The sequence below is a fragment of the Podarcis raffonei genome, chromosome 5 (assembly GCF_027172205.1).
Source record: "Podarcis raffonei isolate rPodRaf1 chromosome 5, rPodRaf1.pri, whole genome shotgun sequence".
Taxonomy (NCBI): domain Eukaryota; kingdom Metazoa; phylum Chordata; class Lepidosauria; order Squamata; family Lacertidae; genus Podarcis; species Podarcis raffonei.
The window spans coordinates 34,984,263-35,003,624 of NC_070606.1; the positions used below are offsets into that span (position 1 = coordinate 34,984,263).

General features: G+C 41.2%; 1 protein-coding gene across 9 annotated transcripts in view; it reads left to right on the forward strand.

Moving 5' to 3' along the window:
* PCDH15 (protocadherin related 15) overlaps nucleotides 1–19,362 on the forward strand; it is a 628,220-nt gene that overhangs the window by 155,756 nt on the left and 453,102 nt on the right. For all 9 annotated transcript variants that reach the window (XM_053388594.1, XM_053388604.1, XM_053388605.1 and 6 more), the window contains one exon: nucleotides 4,185–4,263. The gene's annotated coding sequence lies outside the window, so the exon portion shown is untranslated. The remainder of the gene's footprint in view (nucleotides 1–4,184; nucleotides 4,264–19,362) is intronic.

The window sequence follows — 19,362 nt, forward strand, 5'->3', positions numbered from 1 at the left end:
TCAGGTCAGGCGAGGTGCAGCTTTACAGTGTGGCAAGAGCAAACTTGAAGAGGGGTATTCGACAGGCAAAACGGGATTATAGGCTGAGGATTGAGGACAATTTAAGGAGCAACAACACAAGACAGATGTGGCAGGGGATTCAGCACATTACCAACTACAAACCTAACCTTGGTGCTGTCGACGGTGACCCTTTGCTGGCGGAGGAGCTTAACCTCTTCTTTGCTCGCTTCGAGAAGGAGCCACCTGAGACGCCGGTATTACAGCCACCAGCCCATAGGGGCCCCTCATTCACGGTAGAGGAGCATGAGGTGAGAAAGGTATTGAGGATGGTGAATCCGAGGAAGGCGGCTGGACCTGATGGCATCACTGGAAAGGTGTTGAAGGGCTGTGCGGATCAGCTGGCGAGGGTCTTTACTAAGATCTTCAACAAGTCCTTACACCAGTCTATTGTCCCACCCTGCCTGAAGTCGTCAACTATTGTCCCTCTGCCTAAAAAATCCACAATCAGTAGTTTGAACGACTACAGACCAGTTGCACTGACTCCAATCATCATGAAGTGTTTTGAGAAACTGATGCGCCGTCATATTATTTCCTGTCTTCCATCAACTTTTGACAACTACCAGTTTGCATACAGGGCAAATAGATCCACAGAGGACGCTATCACCACCACTCTCCATGCTGCTCTGTCCCATCTGGAGCAGCCGGGGAGTTATGTGAGGCTGCTGTTTGTGGACTTTAGCTCAGCTTTTAACACTATCCTCCCCCATAGACTGGTGTCCAAGCTAGAGGCGATTGGACTCTCCAACTCCACCTGTCTCTGGGTTTTGGATTTTTTGTCAGAACGTTCTCAGAGGGTTAGAGTAGGGTCACATATGTCCACAGCCCTTAGCCTTAACACCGGCTCACCACAGGGTTGTGTGTTGAGTCCCCTGCTCTATGCTCTCTATACGTATGACTGTACAGCCACCTATTCCAGCAACAAAATCATCAAGTTTGCTGATGACACTACGGTGGTAGGGCTCATTTCAGGAGGGGATGAGTCCGCCTATCGGGACGAGGTGGAGCGGCTCTGTGTTTGGTGTGGAGAGAACAATCTGGCTCTTAATACGGCTAAGACCAAGGAATTAGTGGTGGATTACAGGAAAAAAAAGGCGGACATTCAGCCCTTGCATATCAATGGGGAACGGGTGGAGAGGGTGGCGGAATTCAGGTTTTTGGGAGTAACTATCGATCAGGGCATGACTTGGAGCGCAAATACCACTGCTCTGGTGAAGAAGGCCCAGCAGAGAATTTATTTCCTCAGACTTTTAAAGAAGAACAATCTGAGTGAGAGACTGCTGGTGTCCTTCTACCGAGGCTCCATAGAGAGCATTCTTACATACTGTATTTGTGCTTGGTTCTCCAGTTGTACAGCTAGGGAGAGGAAGGTGCTCCAGAAGGTCATAACCACAGCACAAAGGATTATTGGTCAACCTCTCCCATCTTTGGAAGAATTGTACGGTTCCCGTTGTCTTAGGAAAGCAAACAACATCCTGCAGGATTCATCTCACCCGGGATACAGTCTGTTTGCACTACTGCCTTCTGGCAGGAGATATAGAAACATCAAGTCAAGGACAAATAGACTGAAAAACAGTTTTTACCCGAGAGCTGTGGCCCTTTTGAATGCTGTAACTCGATAGTGTGACCTGGGAGATTGATGGGTGTGGGTGTGGCTGGAATGTGGTTTGTTGGTTGTTGTTGTTGTTTTGCTTTTGTTGTTTTTAAGGGATGGCATCCAATTTCGTTGCACTTGTGCAATGTTGCACGTGTGTAATGACAATAAAGAATCTATCTATCTATCTAATCTTCTTTTGCCCAACTATGGGAAAGTCCATGGGAAAGACTTAATTCTGTTTTGCTGGAGTTGGTACAGCCTCTTTTTATCTTGCTTAGAGGGCATTCAGATTTTTCAGCAAGTGCCTTTTCCTTCTTCTGCATGAATGATGCACAAGTACACCCTACTACTAATAAACCTCTGTGAAGAAACCAACCTTGGAGACTGTACGTCCATACATAAAGTTAACCTTTTAATGCCCTGCAGGGTGGGGTACAGAAGCCAAAACTACATATTGACAGAAGTGAGTTAAAATGTTTCAGTTCACAGGATTTGACCCAGCATAGAGCAAAGATCTAGACACCAGACAGTCAAGTTGTATTGCCACCCAGCCTGCATGTGGGAAGAACATTACAAGCAGATTGAGGGGGCCCTCGTAATGGGGTGGGGACATGGAGTTTATGAATCACGGTTTCACTAGCGATATAGACAGACAGACAGACAGGAGAAGCTAATGGGGTGATTCACAGAGAGGTTTTTCAAGATGATATTGCTCAGTAATTGCCCATTCTGAGTCAATAAGAACAAATGTCATGGGCTGAACCTGTAGGTAATAAACTTTCATTTTAAGTTGCCAAGGACATATGTTGATCTTTATTTGTGAATCAGCATAACAAAATGAATCTTGAGCATTGGAAAGAACACTGCTTGTTAATACATCACTAAATTAAATTACCATGTGTGGAATCTCTATGTTAATTCCACAATGAACTGATTTCAGAGATGCAGCTCCTTAGGGTTATGTTATGTTGTTATGTTATAATTTCCTTCTTAGTAATTAATTATAATCTACTTTTCAAATATTTTTTTCAGAGCATGTGGAAAGTGGTACATTTTAGTGGTATGCTTACAGAACCGTTTCCTTCTCTTTTTTCAATATTCTTCATCAGGTCTTATCTTAATATATTTAACTGACATTAAGGCTGGATAAATGCAACATTTTCTTATAGGATTGTGGAGACTGAGCATATATTTTTGCCCCTAAAAAGCACTTCTTGAGAAAGTGGTTTCATTCTGAAAATAAACACTCATTGCAGATATAACCTTAGTATTTGTGAGCTGCTTGGGTCTTCATTGGATAAATTTATTCAATAGCTGGTGGCACTGAATTTTAAGGAGAGCTCCTTAGAAGCACAAGTGCTCTTACCACACAAAAAGGAAAGTGTATTTGGCACATTTCACAGCTGATTAGCAGATTCTGCAGCAGACCTTGCTACGTGGTCTGAACCGCAGGTACACATAAGCACATTTCTCTTTTATTGTGGGGACATTTGACTTTAGGTTCTTATATTGCTGAAATTATTGTCTGTAAAACTAACAAAAAATGTTTTCAAGCAAATAAAATTTTAGATACTGTGACCTGGTGTTTGGTTCTGCTAAATATTGAGCATATGTGCAGAATCTTGATTTACTTCTGGGGGAAATGAATTATTTGTGTTACATATGAGCTCCTTGTGTTTATGGATTATGGCAACATCACCGCTTGCAATATATAATGAAACAGGTCCTTTTATATTGGTGAAGAAAGTCAGAATAGAGCTCTGCCTTGAGAGGCAACCACGTAAAGGCATGTTGCCACCCACTCAATAAGACAGTATGTGCAATTGGGCTATATACTGGCTAATTTGCGTGGACCCTAATGGACAAAATATGAATGACATTTGAACAATACCAAGGATGTTTAGGGCATATATCAAGTATTCCTATTTTACAAGTGCAAGAATCTGGACTTTACAGGGTTTTGTACAATATTCATGTAAATATTAATATTAAATATTAAATATTACTATAGTTTTATAAATAGCTTGGGGAGGGAAAGAAATCCACTTTTGGGTAGTCACTGAGGAATACTTAGCTGCTTCACATTTATCTTGGTGATCTTTTTTATTATATATATTTTTTTAAGAACTAGAATAAAATACTGTTCCTACAGCTTCTTGGTTCAGTGTTTTACTTGAATAAAAAATCCAGAAAGGCTCCTGTCAAAGTTTTATTGTAATGACTTTAAATACTGGACACACATACACATATGTTGTGGATAAAAGCACCAAATTGTAACAGTAAAGTGAAATAAAGATATTAAATAACTCAACCATAAGAAAGAAGTGCTGTTGCTTTTCCGCCAGTCTTCAGTATGTAGACTTGGATTAGAAGGAGGCCCTCTTTTTATTACAGTTGGCAAGTGCCACAAAAATTATATACGATCAAATAAATTATCATTAAGACTGTTCCGTGTTTGCTACTGCATACATTTATAACATAACACCATTTTGCTACCATTTTTTTTTTAATGATTTTTTTTTATCCACAGGTTTGTAACAATGGCGGACAAACTACAGAATGCCATATTGCAGTGAAGCTCAACCCAACATCATGACTCCAGAGTCTTGGTGAGGAAATGTTTCAGAAACTTGAATCTTTTTGTTTATTTAATGTCAGAGAGCTTGTGTCACATTTTGCACAAAGATTTAAACGAATATGTTTTTATTTATATTCATAATCCTTGCACTTACTGAGAGCCAAATGGGATGTAATGTGGCAGTCACAGGTTATGCACACATCTGTCCACTTCTTAAAATGGAAGGGTGTTTAGGGTTTTTCAAGAAAACTTCTATATGGATGGCTTGAGACAAACCTTTCTACCCCTCTGTCTTGCTCATTGCTCAAATGATGAACCACGTTTGTTTTCAGGCTGACTGATTTCTCGTAACTGAACCAGGTTGGCAGAAACATTCTAAGTCACAGCATAGAAACATATCATAAGTCAAAGGGAGGTAAAGGGAGCTCAGTTTCCTTCCCTCCAAGTCCATATTGATATATCAGTGTTAAATATTATAGCCCAATCTCACCTGACCACTTCGATAGGAATGAGGCAGATGCACTGGGACACGAGCAGTCAGTATGGTTGGTCCTTCTTGTGTCCAGTTTGTTCCTTGTCCCTGTCTATTATCAAACTTGTTTTTTTAAAAAGTGCCAAACAAACCCTGTTGATTAATATTCTGGGGCTTAAACTGAGTGAATCTGCATACAGTGGTACCTCAGGTTACAGACGCTTCAGGTTACAGACTCCGCTAACTCAGAAATAGTACCTCGGGTTAAGAACTTTGCTTCAGGATGAGAACAGAAATTGTGCGGTGGCAGCGGGAGGCCCTATTAGCTAAAGTGGTACCTCAAGTTAAGAACGGACCTCCAGAACGAATTAAATTCTTAACCCGAGGTACTGCTGTATTTCCAAAACTTTAATATAGGCATAGAGAAAGGGATGACAGTGTTCTTTTTAATCTCAGCTGCTCTGAAGGCTGCTTCAAATATTTAAAGTAAATGGGAAGAGGAGGCTCAAATTTTAGTCACACTTGTGCTAGCGGCTCACAGGCAAAGGGGGAAATGATCATCATCATATCCCACTGTGTTTCATCAAGGAATCCAAAGCCATCACCCATCCAAGCATTGAGCAGCAGACCTAGAAGTGCTTAGCTTCAGCAAGGTAGTGCCTTCAGACCATGCCATGGGACAACATGAATTTTCCTCCAATAGGAGATACACACTTTGTTCTTGTACTGGGAAATGCAAATCCTTCCCTTCCCTTTTGCGTCAGATTAGACCCAGATGTAATCGGTAGAAGACTCTCCTTCCTTGAAGCTTTGTAATCAGAGGTTAGATGGCCACCTGTCATGTATGATCTTGTTGAGATTTCTGCATTGCAAGGGCTTGGATTAGATGACTTTCGGGGTCCCTTCTAACTCTACAATTCTATGATGCTATGATAAATATGAGTTACAATTGCTCCCTCTATCGCTGATTCCTTTTGAACTAAACTGAATAGCTTCTATTGGGCTTTTGCTGCTTCTTGTGATTGCCTGTAGTGATTGAGATGAATGAAGGAACAGTTTTTCTTATCTTCCATTAAAGCTTTAGTTGATGGCATCCAAAATAGAGTACTAAATTAATGGTAAAACCTCTCACACACCTCACCCGATATACCCCAATCCAGTGTTTGTGGCTGGAGACAGGATCGTTTATTTGGTCCATGAAGATTTCTCAGCAGATATTTAATTATTCTCTAAAAAGTAAAAGAGTGCCAGAGCTTTGCTTGGCAAAATTATGCTATCAGGAACAATGAACATTTAGTCCATTGATGGATAAATCCTGGTATCAAAATATGACATATTTATTTCAGAAATTTGACAACCTACGCAATTATTTTTTTCCCCAAGGGGATATTGCTTTAGCCAAGAAAGATTTTAAATCGTGTAGAAATGATGTGTTTATGCAGGAAAATTTTGCATCTCTTTATACCTCCGGTATAAATATAAACCAGACCCAGGGGATTGCTTATTTAAAATTAGTACACTTTGTTTGATGAAGGAACTCACTCTTGCTTGGTTGCAATTAATGCCTTCTACGTTTCTTGAAAGGGACGCGGGTGGCGCTGTGGGTAAAAGCCTCAGCACCTAGGGCTTGCCGATCGAAAGGTTGGCAGTTCGAATCCCCGCGGCGGGGTGCGCTCCCGTTGTTCGGTCCCAGCACCTGCCAACCTAGCAGTTCGAAAGCACCCCCGGGTGCAAGTAGATAAATAGGGACCACTTACTAGCGGGAAGGTAAACGGCGTTTCCATGTGCGGCTCCGGCTCGCCAGAGCAGCGATGTCACGCTGGCCACGTGACCCGGAAGTGTCTCCGGACAGCGCTGGCCCCCGGCCCCTTGAGTGAGATGGGCGCACAACCCTAGAGTCTGTCAAGACTGGCCCGTACGGGCAGGGGTACCTTTACCTTTACCTTTTTACATTTCTTGATATTAGCAAAGATACCATACAATCGAAGTTTCTACCACTGGTCAGTAGGTCAGAAAATAGGTTTCCTGTAAGGATAGTAATACACACATCCCCACACTTACATATTTTTGGATACAGTATTTTTTGCATGGATTGAAGAGAGAGTGGCAGAGAGGGTGTTTAAGGGGCATTTACAGGGTGCTCCCACTTTACGTGAGTTTTACAGGGTGCTCCCCACTTTATGTGTTTAGGGGCCCAGAACATAACACTCCATAAGTGGGAGCCCCAGTATACTGGGGCACAAGCCAAAGTTTACATTGCAAATGTGAAATATCACAGAATTGATTGTCTCTATTTCCTCAATTTTATTTTTGTATATTTAATTATGGACAGCAGTTACCTACAAAACTACAGCTAGAAACCAGTATGATGGAAATTTAAATCTAGTTAAATGACTGGTAGAAGTAATTATGACATTTGAAGGGTCAGCTACCAGGTTTTAATTAGTTTGTTTTTATTTATGCTTCGTTTATTTATTTAAGCTTTGTTTTTCATGCTATTTGCTGCATTGTGTCTATCCCTCTGTTTTATTGTTTTATAGTTTTATATTGGGATTGTTATGGTTTTAAGCAATGCATATGAATTATTTATATAATTTATATATAAAAGAAAGAGATGATTATGCATTGTAGCCCTAGCTTATATTTTAAAACAAGCTTTTTAGTTACACGTAAAATCTGTTTTGTACATTTTTGGAAGAAAAATGTCACATGTTAGAGAAAGGAATGTTTTGTTTGTTGTTAAGAAGGCTGCCGGAGGGCAATCTGGAAATCCTATAGGCACAACTGACAAGTGTGCTCAGTTGTTGGGAATTTGCACAGGAACTTTTCTTATTTGCCTAAATTACATTTTAGAGGGCAATTTATTACGTCTAGACCATTTGAATGCGTGTTGATAAGTTCTGCTTAATATTGCACACTTGAGAGCCTTATTCTGCTGGTAAGTCTATGTCATAAGTTACTTCCTGCTGTTTGACTTAACTTAAGTCAAAGCTTTACTAAAGGATGAGGGTCGGGTGGCTGTCAGATTATCTTGCTTTTAATAGCTGCTGACTATCATTTGAAACAACAACTCTATCCTTCATAGCTGATCTGTGCTAGATGTTTTACCCACCAAGTTGGCAAGTAATAGTTATAGTTTATCTAGAGACCATTTCCACCAGTTCATCCCACACTCCCAACATTTCACTGCACCCTGAGGTGGCCAAAAAGCCAGAGCAAGCCCTGGTTGGAGTATTTATGAATTTTGCTGAATTTCTTATGGGACAAATTAAATGGATTAACTGTGAGAGGACGCAGAAGGCTTGGCCCCTACCTTAATGGTGCTCCAAATACATATTTGGCCTTCTTTCACACAAGTGAATAGTTGCCATTCATTCCTATAGGGGACATAGTGTTGCAGTTGGGGACACAGAGCGTAATTTAGTCCAACCCTCTACAATGCAGGAATCTTTTGCCCAACGCAGGGCTTGAACCCAGGACCCAGAGATTAAGAGTCTCACGCTGTACTGAGTGAGCTATCCATATCCAGTGCTTCTCTATGTGTGTGTGTTCATTCATTTGTGTACTTGTGCACATGCATGCACACCTACATGCAGACACACATGGCACCAGTGGCGGAGCTTCATGCTCCGGCATGGGGGGTGGAAAGCAGGTGGGGGCGGGGCTGGCACACATCGTAGGGGCGGGGGGCAGCCGCAATGGCACCCTGCCGGGATCACACTGCTGGGGGTGGTGCACTCCTCCCGCACTCCTCTTCTTCCGCCAGTGCATGACACACCAAAGCAGGTTGAATTAAGCACAATTGCAACAAACATTTCAGGAAGGGAAGGAGTGTTCATTTCAACCTCTCTAGTGGCCATTATTTGCTTCGGAGGAATGTGGGGTGAGTGACAGGTTTGGCCCCTTCCTAAACTGATGGTGGATGGCAGGAGAAATAGGAAAACACAATGGACCAAGGTTTTGCCCAGTTATCTTCTCTGTGTGATGGACTCATGGGAAAAAGCTGTCCCATGAGCCTTTGCTGCAAAGAGTAGGGTAAAGCCTATATAAGGCTGCTTCCCATGGAGCTCACAGCCATTTTGCTTTGAGAGCTTATCAGGTTAGAGCCTTCACTGAGCAATTTTGGGTCGCTGGGTGACAGGGCCGGAAAGGATTTTTTCCTCTCTCAACCTGATTGGCACTTGGTTGGGTCCCCCCCCCACCTTTCCCCTCAGTAAAATTATGGTTTTCCATTGTTAGGTGGAAGAACATCATATGAGGGTAGAAATGGCAGGATCAACATAGTATAGGGGGCCGCCATAAGGGGCCTGAGGGGAGGATTGAGAAACCCAAGCATGGGTTTGGTATCTGCCTAGTTGGAATCTGCACCCTGTTCCCCCAGTGAGACCTTGCTTGCTTGACTTGCACCACAGCACGGTTCGACACTGGCCAACTCCTGCTGTTCAGGTTTGGAGTGATCCAAACCGAGCGGATCCATTCCATCAACATGGGGCTTGTGGAATGCTGAACTGATTTTGGGACCCAATACCTTTCCAACCCTTGCCCCGCCTGCTGCTGTCAGTAAAGATTTGGCCTGATTTTATCCCATCACTGTTGTACAGTCTGGTTATTTTGCTGCTCTCATGGGTCACATAATGCGCTTGCCTGGGCAAGTGAATTCTTATTATATCTGTATACTTAGTGATACTAAATGAGTGACCTTCAAATATTAACACCAAAATAAATCTGTATCATAAGTATCTGTGACAATGATCAGTGTTGCCACTCTTTTCAAAAGGAGATAGTAGCTAGCTGCCAGTACCCCTTGTTTAAATTCATCCCAGCATTTTGTTACATGGGTTTACTTCGTCAGGAGTCAACATAGCTCCGTTGAACTTTTAACATCTTAAAGTCAGGAAGAGTGTTCTTAATACTGGCAGTTTGTTTGATCAATGCCATGATATATAATGGGAGTTCTGTTTTTGTCACTTTAACAGAAAAATGTTTTAGGAGCTCCATCACTGGGTGCCAATTTAACACCAGGTTTCAGCAGTGCTCTAAAAGTGCCAATGTAATTTATAAGGTGACCTGCCTGTGTGGAAAGCAGTACTTAGACAAAGCTTCAAGCAGTTTGAGAAAATGTTTTAATCTTGTGCTTGTTCAACCAGAACAAAAGAAGTTTGAATGCCTGCCTGTTCCTGCACTGTATCTAACAACCTGGTCCTGTAGATTGGCTTTAGCTGAAATGATGCAAATAGTAGCTTGCTCTGTTGCAGCTGAAGTACAATCCCATGCACATAATATCTGGATATTTTCTGATGTTTTCTTGATTAAATGTGAGCAGGTTTGCACTACTTTCTATGGTTCCTATGGGTTGCAGAAGACCTACAGATAGAGCAGAATGAGATGATGATGATGGAAAGGGAAAGGGGACAGCAGGAACTCCCAACGGAACTAAAACAGTCACGCTTGCTTGTGAAACAGAATCAGAAAAAGCACACGATTTTACATTAGCATTGCTTCTGAGGTTAGATTCCAGCAGCAAGCCAAGCTGTTGGTTGTTCTTCAGCAGGTTTTCAAACAAAATAATATTCTTGTGCCCCCAAGGAAGATTTCATCTGCACTTTATTGGGCAATTGACATGTTTATTAACATTCCTTATTCCTTATTTCTGGCACTGTTTGTGTGACTAGCCTCTGTTTTTGTTACTGCACTGGCTGTAGTGCTTCCCTCTTCTCTTTCCTGCTTCAACAAACCATAGTTTGCTGGGCTGGGGGTGTTATATCTGAAACCCCTATTGATTCCCCCGCCTCCGCCCAGTGTTAGAGTCATGACACCTTTAGCATTAACAAATACATTACAGTGGTACCTCCGGTTGCGGACGGGATCCTACCAACGTGTTACTAATAACTTTTCTCCTTCTTGTTGCATTTTATTTAAAAACAAGAAGCCTTGTTAGCGATTTTTAAAAGAGAATTACTTCCATACAGCTTAAGTTAAATTTCACACCTGAAAATTTCAACATAGAATCACAAATTTTAAGCCAATAAACTACTCATAAAATCAGTAGTGAACCTTCCCATGCAGGGTTTTATTGGTATCAGGCAATAAATTAGTACCAGCAGTCGGGATTTTGGAGAATACTGGTAAAAATGGGAGCAGAAATTGCTGGTGTTCACTGCTTCACTGGATGTCAGAAAAATCCAGTGCATATGATTGGCATTAATTATGCAAATTATGTAACCTACATAATTATGTAACTTACATAATTTTGCCACTGTGCACATTGAGACAAATAAAGCTTTTGGTGGAGGATGAACTGCTATGGAAAGGAAACCACACTGCATGAAACAAATATAGGATGGAATGGGAAGCAATGTTTTCTTACATCCCTAATCAGCATTCCTGGGAGTGACACATCCATTGGATCCTGAGATGTGTTGCACAACCAGAAAAGTACATCCACTTGCACAACATACCCCACTGAATTCCTCTGTTTTTCCTGCCCTGTAGTACCCTGTGCCGTAACCCATGCTTGTTCCAAAGGATTTGTTAATCCTTAATTATAATCTCAGATAGGCGTGACCTGTAAAGTCAATCTCTGTGGCACAGAGCTATAGATTCCACAGGCAGTAACAACACTCTCCAACATGCTAAAGAGGAAAATCAGGATTCACGTATTTTGGTGCTGTGCTGTGCTCCCACGGAAACTAGGTGACTCACAAGAGAGCACAGCCACCCAAAATGGGTGTCTTTTGAGGCCGCACTTTTGTGGGAGCCAGAACAGCACATCCCGGGATCCAATCAGAAACCAGGTTGGCTTTTGTAATTCTGGGATGTCCTACACAATTTGGGGCAGTTGATGGGTAAGTGGCTGTGACACACTTGACCAGGGAAGGAAGTGTTCATCTCCCACTTGAACTATTGCAATGCGCTCTACGTTGGTCTACCTTTGAAGGTGACCCGGAAACTGCAACTAATCCAGAATGCGGCAGCTAGACTGGTGACTGGGGGCGGCTGCCAGGACCACATGACACCAGTCTTGAGAGATCTGTATTGTTCCCAGTACATTTCCAAGCACAATTCAAAGTGTTGTTGCTGACCTTTAAAGCCCTAAACGGCCTCGGTCCTGTATACCTGAAGGAGCATCTCCACCCCCATCATTCAGGCCGGACACTGAGATCCAGCGCCAAGGGCCTTCTGGCGGTTCCCTTATTGCAAGAAGTGAGGTTACAGGGAACCAGACAGAGGGCCTTCTCAGTAGTGGCGCCCGCCCTGTGAAGGAAATAAGCAGCTATCTTATCTTTAAAAGACATCTGAAGGCAGCCCTGTTTAGGGATGTTTTTAATATTTAATGCTGTATTATTTTTAACATTTGATTGGAAGCCACCTAGAGTGGCTGGGGAAACTCAGCCAGATGGGCGGGGTATAAATAATAAATTATTATTATTATTATTATTATTATTATTATTATTAGGCATGACAATGGCAGGGTCATTCCCATTGGGAATGGAGACTCAAAGTTCCATAATGAAAAATGATTGTATTCATCACAATTTATGCTGGGAGAGGTTTGGGCTTGTGGTCCCAGGTCTTCCTTACAGGGATGGATTATTAAATAGGGAGTCTTCATGGCCTTCCCTGTCACCACAGGTTAGTGGCAGATTCCTCTGCAAGGGAAGGAGGTAGCAGAATAGACACTATGGCGGGAGTTTATCGAGACTGTTCAGTGTATCCACAGAGTGTTGAACAGAGTAGCCTGTAAAAGCAAACCCAAAGTTTCTTGCAGCATTCCTAAAACTTACATCAATTGGCCATAGTGCTAATTTTCATTGTAATAGTCCACTTTGTTGCTTTCTCTTCTGTATTAACATTGTACATTCAAATCAATGATGCAAGAGAGGTTCAAAAGACAATTTAAACCTCACTATGAAAATATCATTATTAAGTAGTTTCTACCTTGTCAATTAAATACACATCTGTTAATGTGAATATGGTCTTGGACACAATTGCCTGGATCAGCTTCTGGAAGGTTTTGCTCAAGCGTGCCTTGAAATTAAACAGCTGTCAGTCTACAGATCTGCACATTTTTCAACTTATTTGAAAGAAAGTAGTGTGAGAATCAATTTTTGCTGTGCTCACTCTCTCGAAGAATTTCCCCCTTCATTTTTCAGTACATTTCACAGGTACAAATATATATGCTTCCATAAATTGCTTCCTTACATTGGTTCAGGCAGTACACCCAGTAAGTAGCTATCTTTGAAAACACACAACACCTCCCCTCCCACCCCAAATTATGGAATTCAGGAGTGCTTCTACATTTCAGCCTTGCAAAAATAACTTCAAAATCCTAAAATGATATATTTCCATGGGATGGAGTAGTCCACCCAGTTTATTGTGTACAGTGACAGCATTGCAACCATATATTTGAAAGTGCTGTGCGGTTTCGATTTTTCAAGGAAACAAATATCAGTTCCTCTGACATGTTTTCATTGGAAAGCTGAGTCAGTTACTTCTTAAGATTTGCCCTATCTGTCTTACTACTGATAATGTTGTATCATGTTACATTGAGTTTACTCAAGATATTACACACAGACAAAAAAATCAAACAGGAGAATGGTTGTCCTTGAAAGAAGATTTCTAACGGTTTAAGAACTCTCATCTGAAAAGCTTGAAAAGTTGTATGATCCAGTTAAGGATAAAGTACAGGTCCTTTGCTTCTTCCTTAAGATGTTTTATAGAATATTATAACTGTATGGGATTCAATCTTTATTGCTAAGCTAAGCATTAGCAACACACCAGAAATAAATAGCAATGAAATAATGTGATTTGAAAGCCTAGGTTTTCTAGGTATTTGGTGGTTTTGCTTTTTAAAGCAACAACCATGGTTCGTTTTTTGTTTTAACAGCTGATAGCCTTAATTGTTGCTATTTCAGCCACTTTGGCAAATGTTGCATTAATACCTGGCAACATGGATTTTACCTGTTTCCTGACACTGAAGCTCAAAAGTTGACATTTTAGGTGTGTGGCAAGCACATGTTTTGCTTAAAGATAAAGGGACCCCTGCCCATTAGGTCCAGTCATGACCGACTCTGGGGTTGCGGCACTCATCTCGCTTTATTGGCCAAGGGAGCAGGCATACAGCTTCCGGGTCATGTGGCCAGCATGACTAAGCCGCTTCTGGCGAACCAGAGCAGCGCACGGAAATGCCGTTTACTTTCCCGCTGGAGCGGTAACTATTTATCTACTTGCACTTTGACGGGCTTTCGAACTGCTAGGTGGGCAGGAGCTGGTACCGAGCAATGGGAGCTCACTCCGTCACGGGGATTCGAACCACCAACCTTCTGATCGGTAAACCCTCGGCTCTGTGGTTTAGACCCCAGCACCACCCATGTCCCTTATTCAACAAATTTGCATAAACTTAATTTAACATTTTTTTTGGGGGGGGGACATTTGTCATTTCAATGAACAAGTAAGTTTAGATACTTGTCACCATTTTCACCTGCCTATCTTCTAGCCAGCTCTGGCTGCCGAGCACTTGTTTCCCTGTTTTCTTCCTTTCACAGAGATAATGACTTCTGCACTTCTGCTCCTTTCTACCACCTCTTCTCTTGTTCACCAGCCTGTTTGCTTTCAAGATAAGCAAGTAGGCGGTAGCAACTGGAATGGCTATAGACTCACTCCAGAGAAGACCCAATGAGAGCACCTTGTCCAAGCCCCTTCTTCCCAAACAGTGAATCAGTCTGAAAATAAGCAAACCTGCAATTTATTGTGTAGGCTACTTCATTTCAAGACATAAATAGCCTCTTGTTTTCTAGTCAGACATGGCTGATGTTATTTTTTTCACCCTTCTCTTTTAGGATTTAGTTTACATCAATGAGATTTCCATTTGATCTTAATTTTTTCTTCTGTGCCAGAGGCTAATCAGTTAATATTTTATTGTGACTCAGTCCACTCGGAATAAATTTAGCTGTCCTTTGCTGCACTTCTAAGAATTGTTGTAACATTGTTTTGATCTTTGCAGTTTTATCCAGTAGACAGTTTCATTATTTAACTGATCACATTCTCATCTGAAAGAAGACATCAGCAGTTCAGATGGTAGTTCAAATGGTTTGGGAAATCTTGAGTAATATGCATCTTAAATATGGAATAGGTATTTTATTTTAGTTTTAGTTTTTCCTTTACTTTCTCAGGGGGAGGGGGCGGAATTAGTTTCCTTCCCAAATGCCTGTGAGCAGCAATAACACAGACTCTTACTAGTTTTGAAGCAAAGATTAAAATTAGAGCAAAGCTAAGATGTCAGCTGTTGGCTTCCCTGTTACTATATGCCAAGAGGTGGGCATTTTGATGACTGGGGAAGATTTTTTTGAAGGGGTGAACTTATCTTTTTTGTTTCCCCAAATGTCCCAGAATTATGTTGTGTTCTAATGTGAGAAATGGTCATTTCCCACCTCCATGGCTTGCCTAAAACAGCCTGGAGGGCCAAATGAGGAGGACTGATGGGACAGATTAGGCAATGGCCAGACTGTTCCCACCAATTCTTTGGAGCAATACAACACCTGGGGCACTCTGGGAAGAAAAGGGTGGCTGTCAGCTACTGGCATCAAAGAGTTCTGCCACCCTGACAGTTAAAGAGGCAGCAAGGGCAAAAGAGAGGGAGAGAGAAGCAGTTTCCTGGCACCTATCAGGAAGTCCCCTAGACTTTGTTCCAGTTTTGCCCCACCTTCTAGTTTTGTCTTCTTCAACTAGAGCATGTCTGAAACCCTTCAGAGCATCTGTCAGCCATGATACACAGTATTGAGCTAAGTGGACCAGTTGCTTGACTCAGTATAAGGTAACTTCATAGTGATTCACATTACACAAAGTTCGTCGCAAAGGTGGCTTTTTCTTTTCTTTTTAGCCTCTTGGAATTAAAATTATATTGTTCTGACAAATCCATCCAAGGCACTCTGAGCCCCTATCCATCAGAGAGACTTGGCTATTTAAAACTGCCACAACTGTCTATTTATGTTTTCATTGTGTTAATAAAACCGATAGCTCTAGTAGCATTAATATACGATGAAAACATTTAAAAATCCAAGAAAATTATTTCAGCCTGAGGGATCAGAACAATTTATGTCGAACTTGTCAAGCTACTGGAGCAAACTAAATGAGTCATCAGGAAATAATTTAGGTTTGTTTCATATAGCACTGAAGTATTTTTATGAACATTTAATCATGTATTCCAAGAGGCAGCGGCAAAGGCCTTTCCTTTATAATAATTAATTGAGGGTGGTGTAACACACATATCCAAATGATCTGTTGTGTATTCATTCTGGACTAGGTAGCATAAGTTGATATATCTTCCAATAGATCAGAGGAGGGAAACTTCTGGCCCAAGGCACAGATTAGACCCGGGAGGGGTCCTAATTTGATACTCAAGGCCGTTCTCTCCAGAACATGCTCACTAGTCCCTCACATGATATTATATGTGATAACAGATGTGGGGCATAGCTAGAAAGCAACACTAAGGAGCATTAAAGGTGCACTCCCAATTGCATTCCCTCCAATGTGACATGATCCAAATCCAAGACACCATTTTCCAGGTTCGAAGATCACAGACCTGGGGAAAGTGGTTTTTCAGACATGGTGCCCAAAAATATGGAGAACCCAAAAACACTTTTTTGGGGTGAGATCTTGGCACAAAACTTCGTGAGAACAAGTAGTCGCCGTACTCTCGCGGAAAAACCCCCCCAGGATATCCTCATCCTCCTTTTCAAAGCCATTGACAGGTATGCAATTGCTCCTTATCAAGCGAGGCTTGCTGTTGGTGCTGATAAACTGATCGACAGCAAGCATTGATGAGAACAAGCCTTGCAAAGGATTGGCTGCACTAGAGAGTTCCCAATTGAGAACAGTGCAGCCAGTTCCTTCCCGGTGTAGGGCTTGCTGTAAGTTCAAATCAGCAGTCCAGTGTTTACAACAGGCCACATGAGGAAATGGCTTGTGCCAGCATAGGTAACAGCATTTGCATTTCTTTTCAAAATGAAATATGATATATACATTCTTTTCATTAAATAATAATAAAAAAATGCCACCTCATTACGTGGGATGGGCAGATGGCAGCACCTAAGCCATTACACAATAACCTTGTTGTTCACCTCCCAGGAGTCCCAGTACTAGAATAGGAAGGCACAATCATGTTTTCCAGCAATATTGGAGACAGCCATCTCATTCGCAATATGGCAGGCAGCTTCCACTGCATTTTAGTTGGGCACCTGGGGAGCTGTTGTTGGAATCTGGATATTGGACTATGTGGACCCTTCATTTGATTTTATATTCATATGAGCCTTGAAGCTAAAACCCATTTTCAGAAAATAAACCGTCATATGACATTTGGTCAAAACATTGATCAAAGATTGGGGGGGTATCACTTTATCATTGTCAGGTTTGAATAAACAAACTATTAAAACAAATCCCTCTTTTCTGTTCTTTTAAGAAAATAATAAACTAAGATTACAATCGTTTGAATAAAAAAAGTTTGATCCAGGCAAACTTTAGTATGTTCAAGGCTTATTGAATTCAATAGGTTAGTGGGCTGTAAAGTTTTTCCCAGTAAAGATAATTCTAAAATTATATTTGAAATGGCATTTGAAATTGCTTAACTTTGGGTGCATTTTGCGGAAAGGATCCAGCTATTGGTTGAGACTATCCAAATAAAGACTGATATGAAACCATGCAACATGTGTGGTCTTAACAATCATGCCCATTTAGGAGCTACTAATGATATATGTTTTTATGTACATGTTTAAAATATTAAAATGCATCACCTTTTTATTTTATCTAGTCACATGCTAGTATTTTATAAAGAATAAAGAGAAAAAAGGCATATACAGAACTGTTCTAAATGCTGTATCTTTGGATTATGGACAAGAGCATCCCACTCAAAGGCTTGGGGCAGGTAGCAGTATTTAAAAGTACTGTATTCTGAATTAAGAATATAAATCACAGCTACCGCTCACGTTAAAAAGAGGAAATGTGTACAGTTAGGGTGAACTGTGAAGAACCATCTAGGTAGTGTGAATTCCAAAAGTTTTTAATACAATTATTAACACTTCCAGTCACGTTCTCCTTTGGGAATACTCTCAGGGATACAGGTTGTGGGGGAAACCATGCTTAAAGGAGAATGAAACACTCAAGAAGATATTTCAGTAGCCAAGGCCAAGCTAGAAGAGTTTGAAATCAAGCTGTTGCAGTCTATACAGAATTGTTTGAACTGATGACTTCTCAAGCACGTGGCACCTTAATGGCAAATGCTATGAAATAAATATTTACTGGAATGTAAAGGACAATATATTATGTGGGCAAATAAAGTAGTTTGTTAACAAAACTGGATTTATCAAAACTAGATTCTGCACCAGAAAAGAAATTATTTCTCAGTTAAAATGATATAAAGCCACCTGCTACCTTTCAGAGGATTTACTCTTTGGTTATGAACAAAACTGTTTTGTGTCCTATTGCTAAATATATTTTCTCTCTTTGCAAACGAATATTTAAGAAAATAGTATCAGTCTGAGTCTAAAGTTTTAAAGCCTGTAAATCAATATATGTGGGAAATTGGAGATCCAAGAAAAGCCCTGGGCCTAAATAAATCCATCATATATTGTGGGAGATTATATTTTAGTGTACACACATATACTGTGTCCTGGAATACCCAGACTGACCAAGAAAAAAAAGCTTTGGAAGGGTTAGTCAGTCACATCTTGATTTATTGGGCAACAAAATTGGCCATAAAACTACCTTTTACAGTGCTCAAGAGACCAAAGCATATAGATGTCATATTGAGTAATAACATCAGGATAATACCAAGGTCTTCAGTTGGTTTGCAGTTTTCATATGGATAAAACCAGATACAAGACACTTAATACCAAAAAACCCCAGGACATATTCTTCAAGTATTAAAGCACCTTGAAAGATTAATGTTCTTCCAAATAAGGCCCCAGTTATATGATACAGGGGATTTGAGAGCAACCAAAATACCATTTATTTTTTTTCTTTTCCAATGCAGCAATGTGTATTTGTTTCATCATGCAAATATTGTCAGGAAACTTAATTCAGGAGTATTTCTATCATGTCCCTGTTTGTATGATGGATGATACCTAACAATTCCCAAGAAGGAAATTCTATTGTTAACTCTCATGTGTGCCGGAAACCCTGGGCTGCCCATCTGACAACTGCAGAGAGGGCTACAAGTTTCATAAGAAGTGAGGTTCTTAAACTGGCTTTAAACCATGAGCTACTTCCACCTACCTTGCACCATCCTCCTGATCACATGCCATGGCAAGCCAGAGTATGGCTTACCAGCATCCTGGATGACAGCTGTCAGGTTTGGCTCAGCATGTCCTCCAAACACGGGATCAAAGTTAAGGTCTCTTTTCCTCAACCATGAGCTGTAGCCATGGGATAAAGCTTCACTAGCAACCCTGGTTAAGCTAGAGAACCCTATCCCCGGTTCAGGCATGCTGAGCCGAAACATTAGCTTAGTGTTGTGGCTTGGTCCTGGCCAGGACTCCCGATTGTAGCCTGCCTGCACATTGGCCAATCGCAGGCAGGCTACTGTGCAGTGCCAAACCTTTCACATTTGTAACCAACACAGTTGTGGCCTAATTGACACAATGTATATACTCTTTGTCCTGTCTG